We start from the raw sequence: 10,101 nt of genomic DNA on the forward strand, positions 1-10,101 counted from the left end.
CGTCCAACACACACCCCCCAGTGTGCCACACAGGGGACACTTACCCAACACACACCCCCCAGTGTGCCACACAGGGACACCCGTCCAACACACACCCCCCAGTGTGCCACACAGGGGACACTTACCCAACACACACCCCCCAGTGTGCCACACAGGGGACACTTACCCAACACACACCCCCCAGTGTGCCACACAGGGACACCCGTCCAACACACACACACCCAGTGTGCCACACAGGGACACCCATGCAACACACACCCCCCAGTGTGCCACACAGGGACACCCGTCCAACACACCCCCCCCAGTGTGCCACACAGGGACACCCATGCAACACACACCCCCCAGTGTGCCACACAGGGACACCCATCCAACACACACCCCCCAGTGTGCCACACAGGGACACCCGTCCAACACACACCCCCCAGTGTGCCACACAGGGGACATGGGAGAGAAAACCTGGAGGGACAAAGGACCGCTGCCTGGGAGAATCAGAGCCGGAGCCTCCTGCTCAGCTGAGACTTCCTGCAGCCACTTTAATGGAAGTAAAAACAAGAGTAAAACTATTGTCAAAGACATCTTATTTAATGCATATCTAGACACCATTCCAATGTGTGATCTCTACAAAAGGGTCCAGGAGCTATTCACACCTATGCCCACACAAGCCCCGGGGCCGGGTGCACCCCACACCTGCAGCAGTTCAGGAATGCCTGCTCGGGTCAGAAGTGCAGGGTCGGCGCTGCAGCTTCCTAGCTGAACGGGCGAGACGTGACCACGTCTCCCCACACACGGGAAAGTCTCTAACAACGAGTTTTCCACTTCGATTAGCTGAAACTGCGTACGACTGACCATTCCGTTCCTCCAGCGGCAGTCACGTCCGGGACATTCCCTGAACCCCTCGCTGTGGCTGCTCTGTGCACAGCTCAGGCCTGGAGGAGTCTGACATTCACCAAGAGTCACCCGTCCCAGGGCCCGGATCTGGGTCAGCCATCGCCAGGGAGCCCAGGAAGCCGGGTCTCGCCCTCCACCCTCGGGAGTCCTGAGTACAGCTCCTCGTGCTCCTGAAGGTACCTGCCAGGCGCCTTGGCCTGGGTGACTCCTGTACCGTGAGCGGTCTCCTCCTCTCCCTGAGGTGCCATGCAGCCCACTGAGCAGGGTGCCTGCCCATCTGCATGGCACTCACCGATCCTGAGGGTGCAGACGTGTGGACTTCAAATATGTGGTCCCTACATTCTCCTCCACAGAGTGTCAGCTCTCCCAGGACACAGGGTCAGTGCTTGAGCTGGACTTGGCCTAGCATGAAGAATCTGTGAATATTTTGGATAGGAATGATTCATCTCTTAGACATGCAAGGAGAGGGAGCAGACAGTGGCTCTGAGTGGAGTTCAGCAGGGACAACAGGGTGGAGAGTGTCCATTTAAGGCCATGGGCAGGATGAGGGGCGGTGACCCTGGAGAGCTGCTCGGGATGAATTCCTGCACAGTGCTTTTGCACATGTAGCAATGAGCGAGAGGAAGACTGGACGTTGACTGTTGCTAAAATCACACCTTATTAAGTCCAAGAACCCAGCTTGCCTCAGTTTGGACTGAGATTGAAACATGAGCGAGTGAGGCTTGGGGGCTGCACTGTGCTGGGGGCAGAGCTACTCGGGGTCTGGGCTGCTGATGGCTGTGCAGCACTGCCCAGGATGCCCTGGCCAACAGCCTCCCTGCCCAGGTGAGCTGTGGAGAAGCCTCACCAACTCCAGGTTCTGGGACAGTATGGACTTGGGCCCACTGTCCTACTCCTGAAACACGGGGAAGTCCTTGCAGCCCCTCCTGTCCATTCTGTCCTGCCTGGGCTGCTCTGGGGAGCTGCTCACCCCGAGTGTGGAGTCAGCTCTGTTGCTCCAGAAGCCTGAGGTTCTCCCCTGACCCAGGACACCAGCCCTGGCTTCACGTGTCCAGTCCTGCAGGCCTTGGCCCTCTACCCCACGCTCCAGTTCACCTCCTGATACCATAAACCCGTGAACGCAGGAAGCAGCTGCCCCAGACTCCTCCTTGACCTCCCTATGTCAAATGAGGTCAGCGCCTTTCACTGGAAACTTCTTGCCCAGATCTGCAAGGCTGAAATTTTTAATTACACTACAATCCAATTAAAGTGCCTCTAAAACATGGGAGAATAATAATTTTTAATCAAATTCAATATATTTTCATATTGCAAAAGGGCCTGGGTGAGAATACACAGGGCAGGGGGTTTGCTCACGCTTTCAGCCAGTGGCACCAGGCCTTGGTCAGCTCCGAGCAAGGTGCAGCCGGCGGACTGAGCTAGAGGATCCAGGATGGCATCTCTGGGCTTCAGAAGTGGAGTAGGAACTTCCGATCACCATCTCTGTGTGTATGTCTGCATGTCCAGGCTGAGGGAGCTGTCCCACAAGGCTGAGGGACAGAACTGACACCCCGCGTGCCGTCCAGCTTTCCGAGCGTGGGTCAGGCCATAAGCCACGTTCACGTGGAAGGAAACACAGGCTTCCTTTCTTGAGGGGAGGCGGGCCTGATGCCCAGGGAACCACTCCTGCTGTCGCGGTGTCTCCCTTGCATGCCCAGCATCCCAGAGGGCAGGCCATGTGAGGCTGGCCTGGTCATCAGAGGAGCTCAGGTGGGCCAGAGCAGAGCTAGGCTGCCTGTGTGCCTGCGACTCACGGAACTGACTGGGAAACCTGCCCAGCCCGGGCAGAGGTCACCTCTCACAGCAGACTGCCGTGAGCATGTCCTGTGAAGGGCACTGCTCTCTGCATCGGCCTTTGGAGCTGGTTCACCCGTGTGTGGACGCCACTGCACTGCAACACAGGACCTGGGGCTGCCGCTGGTCCTCGTTCCCACTGGCCACACATACCCTTTAGGCCAGTTCCCACGGGGAGTCTCAGGACGGGAGAGTTCAGAGGTGCTGCTGGGTATGGCGCCAGAGTCCTCCCGCTTCTGAAGGTCAGGCTTAGTTCCAGAGACAGTCGTCACTTGGAAAGGTTCCACAATGCCTGGGACAACTCACCACCTAGAAAATACACATTCCCATAAAAACAAAACTCCACACTGTCATTATGCTATTATTCAACTATTGCAAAACCGGATTTATATCTAGCTCAAATGATGTGTTATAATTTGATAAATTTTTATCTGTACGTATTGAACAATTTCTTATTAAAGGAAAGTTGAAAATCTGATAGATATAATCTAATTATAATATCTAATTACAGGATGAAGTAAATCACTAAAACCAGCTTAATGAGTCTTAAATACTAATTAATATTCAGACAAGAAGCAGGAATTGTGACATTGCTGTCAGCGGAGGAAACACAGGCGCACCTGAGCGAGCAGGACGTCTGTCATGTGGATCTGAAGTGCCCACTCTCTCTGCATCGTGCCAGGGACACCGGAGTCAGGAAGCTCCTGCTAATGACAGGCGGCCATGAGCGCCACTCATCATGTGGACATGCTGAGGGGAGACCGTCTTGCTAAAATCAGCTGGGGAGTCTGGACAGGAGCTGACCAGTCGTGTTGCAAAGAGCGACAGTTTCCAGAAGGAGTAGGAGTGCGGGTCTCCTAGAGGCAGGTGGCTGTGACAGGCGTGCAGGCAGAGTGGGCTACAGTGTGCACACTGGCACGCTCTCCAACACAAAGGGGCAAACCGGGTAGACCTGGCCAGACTGCCCCGCGAGAGTGCCCGTCCCACCCCCAGCAGGAACCTGGGGACTCGGCCACCTCTCCCTGCCCTGCTGTCCTCTCGCACAGGGTCATCCACTTGTGTGTGAGGCCAGCTGGGCTCTCTCCAGGTAGCACAAAGGGTGCCTGGGTGTGTTCAGTGCCCATTAGTCCCTTGTCCAGCTGCACTCTCCCAGCTCAGGAGGCCCAGGCTCTCCCTTCAGGGCTCTGTTGGCCCAACTCTGCCATGGGTGACACCACTGCATTCCAGGTCCACAGAGAAGAGAGCCAGCACCGAGCACAGTGACAGTGCACAGAGCCAGCACTGAGTGCAGTGACAGTGTAGGGAGGCAGCACCAAGCACAGTGACAGCATAGGGAGCCAGCACTGAGTGCAGTGACAGTGCACAGAGCTAGCACTGAGTGCAGTGACAGTGTAGGGAGGCAGCACCGAGCACAGTGACAGCATAGGGAGCCAGCACTGAGTGCAGTGACAGTAGGGAGCCAGCACCAAGTGCAGTGACAGAGTAGAGAGCCAGCACCAAGCACAGTGGCAGTGTAGGGAGCCAGCACTGAGTGCAGTGACAGAGTAGGGAGCCAGCACTGAGTGCAGTGACAGCGTAGGGAGCCAGCACCGAGCACAGTGACAGAGTAGGGAGCCAGCACTGAGTGCAGTGACAGTAGGGAGCCAGCACCAAGTGCAGTGACAGAGTAGAGAGCCAGCACCAAGCACAGTGGCAGTGTAGGGAGCCAGCACTGAGTGCAGTGACAGAGTAGGGAGCCAGCACTGAGTGCAGTGACAGAGTAGGGAGCCAGCACTGAGTGCAGTGACAGCGTAGGGAGCCAGCACCGAGCACAGTGACAGAGTAGGGAGCCAGCACTGAGTGTAGTGACAGAGTAGGGAACCAGCACTGAGTGCAGTGACAGCGTAGAGAGCCAGCACCGAGCACAGTGACAGTGTAGGGAGCCAGCACTGAGTGCAGTGACAGCAGCCCAGGGAACAGCAGAACAGGGAGCGCAGCACCTTCTCGTCACCTCCTGGCTGTGGTGGGATTCAGGCAGAAGAGGGTGACAGGGCAGCCGCCACCACCTCCGAGCCACACCACCCTGGCTGACCTGCAGGAGAGAGTGCTCTGTGCTCCTCAGCTTATCAAGAAAGTCAGAGAGCAGCTCCTCGGACTCTTGTCCCCGTGGCCAAACAGCTGCACTCCCATGGCCCCGTGCACTGTCTTTAACAGCCCCTCCAGACCAGGACTGTGCAGAGAGCGTCCCTGTACCAGGCCACCTGCAGCAAGCTGAGGCACCGGGGCCTAGGCTGACCCTCTGGAGGGCACTTGTACCAAGAGAAGCTCTCACGTGACAGGTGACTCGTCCACCTTGATGAGGTCTGTGAAGGGCCACAGTCTAAGGGCGTGAGTGTGGAAGGAGCTTCAGAGAGCAGGGACAGCCCCCTGTGGCTTCCTGGGCATCTCTCCAGGGGCTGTCCAGAGGAGCTGCCAGGCCCTCATGGCACTCCACTGCTGGGATGCACGCTCCTCTTCAGAGCCCAGAACAGGACCACAGACCCCTTCCGACTCTCCATCCCGCTTGCCGGCCTTGTCCTTAAGTAATGTCAAGTCACGGCTCCTGGCCATCACTTCCAGAGCTACCCTCCAGGCCACGGGCCTCACGTCCTGGGAGGGGCCGGTGGGCTGCCCCTGCTCCCAGGGCTGTCTCTGCTGGCTCCCTCTTTCCTGGCTGCCTCCATTCCCTTCCAGACCCTCCTCTGGGGGGTCTTCTCCCTGTCCCCTCTCCCTTCCCTAGGTTCTCAGGTTTGCCCAGCGCTTCAGGCCCCACTCACAGGCTGCACACCTCAGCGTCCACCTCTGTTCCAGAGGCTGCCACAGTTCCAGGAGCTCCACCTGAGCAGCTCAAGCCTTCAGACATGTGGGCTGGAAGTCACTGTCACTCCTGCCTCTGACCTCCTGCATGCACACAGGAACACGCTGCTGAACGCACCCTCAGATCAGAGACCAGGAGCCAGGCCTCGGCCTCGGCCTTCTTGCTGTGCAACGATGCACAGAGCCTTGATCCTTCAGTCCTGGGGGCCACGCTGCCAAGGGGCACACTTCTTTGCCTTGGGGTCTTGCTGCTGAGGCCCCTGCCTGGACCTGAGCACCCCCCTACACAGGGGCTCCTTAGAGGGTCCCCACCCCTGCTCCCTCTCCCCCAGTGGCCCTCCACAGAGCAGCGAAGGAAACTCAGGACGCTCCCACTTGACCACAGAGCTCCATCCTGCACCTTCCTCTACGCCTCCCGGGAGAGCGAGGACTGCGCATGGAGGCTCCAGGACAGTCCCCGGCGCGACCCTGCTCCTGCCGCTGTCTCGGTGACCAGCCCCTCCCGCCACCTGGGCTTCCTGAGCCAGATCCTTCCCCGCCCCCTGCAGGGTCCCGGAGCCTGCACTCATCCCCTGCCAAGGACACACGGAAGGTCGTCAGCAAGGGACAAAGGAACAGAAGGATAAAACAGGGCGTTTTAGAAAAAGAACGAATGGGCCTCACTCATTCACAACGGTGCTGAGGCCTGTTGTGTGTCACACGCTGTGAAAGTAGGCCCAGGCACAGGGTGACCCTGTCCTCCTGGAGGTCCCCTTCTGAGGGGAGAGAGGACAGGGAAAAGGCAGGTGGAGACAGAAATGAGTTACATGGTCTATTTGACGTTGAAACTTCTACCGGAAAAAAAAGAAAAGTTGGGCAAAAGTGGATTAGAAACACAGAGAAAGGATTCGTGCGTCTGAGTGGCCAGGGCAACCCTCGTCTAGAAGGTGGCATCTGAGGATCTGGGAGCCCGAGGGACGGTGTGGTACAGGAGGAGGAGCTACCTGGCAGAGACGCCTGGAGGAGGCCATGTCCACTCCAAAGGCTGAGGGCGGAGACCCTGGTCAGGGGCCTGAAGAGTGCAGGGCCAGCCTGGGGCTGTGGGGCATCGTCCAGAGCTGCCTCGGGATGGCTGGAACACGGAGCCCACTGGCCAGGAACCGGCCAGATTCCAGAGCGTGGAAGGAAGCAGGGATGACAGAGGATGCTCAGTGACAGAGGAGAAGGGCTAATCCACAGACACCGAGGATCCCGGAGTGAACACAGGAGCAGGTCAGGAACTGGAAAGAGACAACTTAAAACTGACGTGATGCCCAGCGTTGGAAACCACTTCAGAAATGAATTCTGGCATATTTGTAAGATCAAATCCTCATAAGCAGTGACCAGGCACAGTGTAAAGGAAAATCTAGCCCAAGAGCAGGGCTGCTCAGCACTCACAGCAATGCCAGTGTCCAGCTGAAGTGGAGCACACACGCATTACAGACGCCAGGCACCATGAACAGACGCCAGTTTCTGGTTCTCTGAGGTACTTTGTTATATTTTGCAAATTTGTGAAAATATGTGTAAGTTTAATATCAAAATGATAACAATGACATTTTTAAGAGACAGAAATCTGAAACAGAATGCAACATATATTTTTTTAAAAAATTGTTTCACGTATCATTGGGTAAAAATCCATTGTTCAATAATTTCTCCTGTTGAAATTGGAATTATTTGAAATAAAACAAATGAATAAGATGCAGCTCCTCCCTCACACCACATGTTTAGGCCACAAAACAAACAAACAAACAAACAAACAAAACACCTAAAGAAAAACAGTTTGAAATCCCTGACTGAGGGCATAGCTCAGTGATAAAGCCTGAGCTCCAATGCCCACACCAGAAAACTGTATATCCACACCGAAGAGTAACTAGAACACTCTCTCTCAGCCTCCACACAGATCAACTCAAGTGGGTCAAAGATCTCGGAGTCACAACAGAAGCTTCGCAAGAAACCAGAGGTCGACCCTCCAACACGTAGGGGTGGGCAATGACCTCCTGGATGACACTCCTAGAACTCAGGAAATAATCAATAAATTGTTGGGGTTAATTTATTATGAACTAATAAAAGAGATAACATCAAATTTAAAAACTTCAGCCCAGCCAAGAAAAGTACAATCTATTCCCTAGCTGTGTCTTCTAAGGACTTACTAAAGCCTTCCTTAGAGACAGAAGAAAAAGTTTGATTTTTTATACAAAAGATAAAAAATTTAAGATCAGAATGGAAGAAAGCTTTGCTAGCTTCTCTTCCAACCAAGGATTAACATCCAGTATATATAAAGAAGTCCACAACAACACTAAAGAAAAAAAACAAGTGAGCAAGCGAACTAACAGACATTTCTGAAAAGGAGAATTAAAAATGGCCAACCGATAAATTTTAAAACGTCCAACATCGTTAGTTGTCAGAAAATGCAAATCAAAACTACATTTCGATGTCATCTCCCTGCATTGAGAATGGAAATCATCAAAAATACAAATAACAGTAATTGCTGATGCGGATGTGGGGTAAAGTGACACTGAGGCACGATTGGTGGGGCCGTCATTTATATGATCACAGTGGAAAAGACGGGTTCCTCGCACATCCAGGAATGCAGCCACCACATGACCCAGCTCTACCATTCCTCGGGATTTCTCCCCAAGAGACCTAAAGTTGCCAAACTGCAGCCACAAATGTCCACCCCTGGCTACAGCAGCACAGTGCACAAGGGTCTCAGTATGAAGCCAGCCCTGGCACCTATAAACAGCTAAAGAGACTGTGGTATCTGTATACACAATGGAGTTTTATTCAGCCTTAAAGAAAAACAAAGTATGTCACGGGCAGGAAAACAGATGGAACTTTTTATATTAAGTGGAAAAGGCCAAATGCAGAGCAGGAGGAAGGGAAGGAATGGAAGTGATGGGGAATAAAATGGACTGAGTCATGTTGTGGGCATGTACGAATCTGTAACAAGGAACTGCTCCAACACATATGATCTCAGTGAACCAATAGAAAGGAAACAGATACTTCACACTGAAAAATGAAACAGAATAACAGTGCGATTGTCTTCTGGTTGACGCTGCGGACTGACAACGTGCCTTTGCACCTTATGCTTCCTATAATAGTGGGAGATTTAAAAGTCTATAAATCCATAACAACGAATGATAAATGGGACCTGTGAATGAAGAAGTCATGATTTATTAACAGAGAAGGCAATATAAGGAAAATATCTGCATAGGGTGATATGAAAGAGTCTGCCAAACAGCTCCAGTGAAGCTTGAAGAAATCATTGGAATCACTAATAATGCTGGGTAACGAGAAAACAGGTGCATTGCCTCATGGAGAAGGCACATGACTGCCCTAATCACATTCCCAGAGGCCTGTCCGCAATCTAGAGCACAGACATGGGTTTATGTCATGATATTACAAGGAGGCGAGATGAGAGGCTGAGAACAGGGTGGTCTTTTAATATGATATTAAGACAGCTCCTAAGACGATTAGCTATTCAGTTCCTAGGATCCCTGTACCGAGCAGAAGCTGGAGTGTTAATCTCTGTGAAACTGCATCATCCCAATTTCACCCTTGGGCATTCAAGGCCCTGAGATGAAATGGCTGCTCAGCCTGACCAATCTGTAATAACGTCCAGCCGTCTACCCAGCTCACCCACACACTGTGAGCTCCCAGTCAGTGTGCTCCCACATCGTTCACACATATAAATAGGGGTCACTTAACATTGGAAAGGAAAAATGTAATTGAGACAAATAAAAGAATTGAGTATGGAGGAAAGGGAGATACTGCAGAAAGGGAAAGAAAATCATAATTCTAAAACTTATATCATACCTATAAAATAAGAGCAGGATGCTCTGCACAGGGACCACTCATATGACAGTAAAATGCCACTAAAACTAGGAAGATGAAAACTAAAATTAAAATATATTCCCTATCTGTGTCTACTAAGGACTTACTAAAGACTTCCTCAGAGACAGATGAAAAAGTTCAATTTTTATACAAAAGAAAAACATTTGAAAGACATTAGCCTTTTAAGAAAAGATATTTTTATGTTAGATAATAGAAATAAATACTTGCCCTCAAATTCTGAAAGACTGTAAATGTTTCTGTGTAGAATTTTATACCTAGCTAAGCTGTCAAATGACTATGGAAATAGAATTTAAAAACTTTTTTAAAATACAAGGATTCAGAAAATTTGACATCATGTCTTCTATACAGGAAGATAATGAAGAATATGTTTCAATGAGAAGTACAAATAAATCAAGAAAAGTAAGGTATAGAATTCAGAAAACACCAACAGAAAATTTATTAAAACCAAGTTTTTGTGTAGACAAAAATGAGTATAAACTGGAATGGAACAGCCGACTCTAGTGAGGTAGTGCTTGGGAAGGTAAAGTGACTGAGCATTTACTATAACAGACAATATGGGGGAAGAGGGTTATGAGGATAGTTCACTGATGGATCTTGAGGAGAAAGACTAAGAATGATCCCTACAGGAAGTTATATAAATTTCTACTGAGATTTAGGGAACAATATTTACAGAAT

General features: G+C 51.7%; 1 long non-coding RNA gene across 1 annotated transcript; it reads right to left on the minus strand.

Moving 5' to 3' along the window:
* Positions 1 to 563: 563 nt before the first annotated feature.
* Positions 564 to 3,754, minus strand: LOC144372498 (uncharacterized). The gene is made up of 2 exons (XR_013432490.1): positions 3,339 to 3,754; positions 564 to 3,027 (listed from the first exon to the last, which is right to left on the minus strand). It is a non-coding gene; the product is annotated as an uncharacterized LOC144372498 (long non-coding RNA).
* Between the last annotated feature and the right edge of the window lie 6,347 nt (positions 3,755 to 10,101).

This window comes from Ictidomys tridecemlineatus, unplaced genomic scaffold (assembly GCF_052094955.1).
Source record: "Ictidomys tridecemlineatus isolate mIctTri1 unplaced genomic scaffold, mIctTri1.hap1 Scaffold_1100, whole genome shotgun sequence".
In the NCBI taxonomy this organism is placed as follows: domain Eukaryota; kingdom Metazoa; phylum Chordata; class Mammalia; order Rodentia; family Sciuridae; genus Ictidomys; species Ictidomys tridecemlineatus.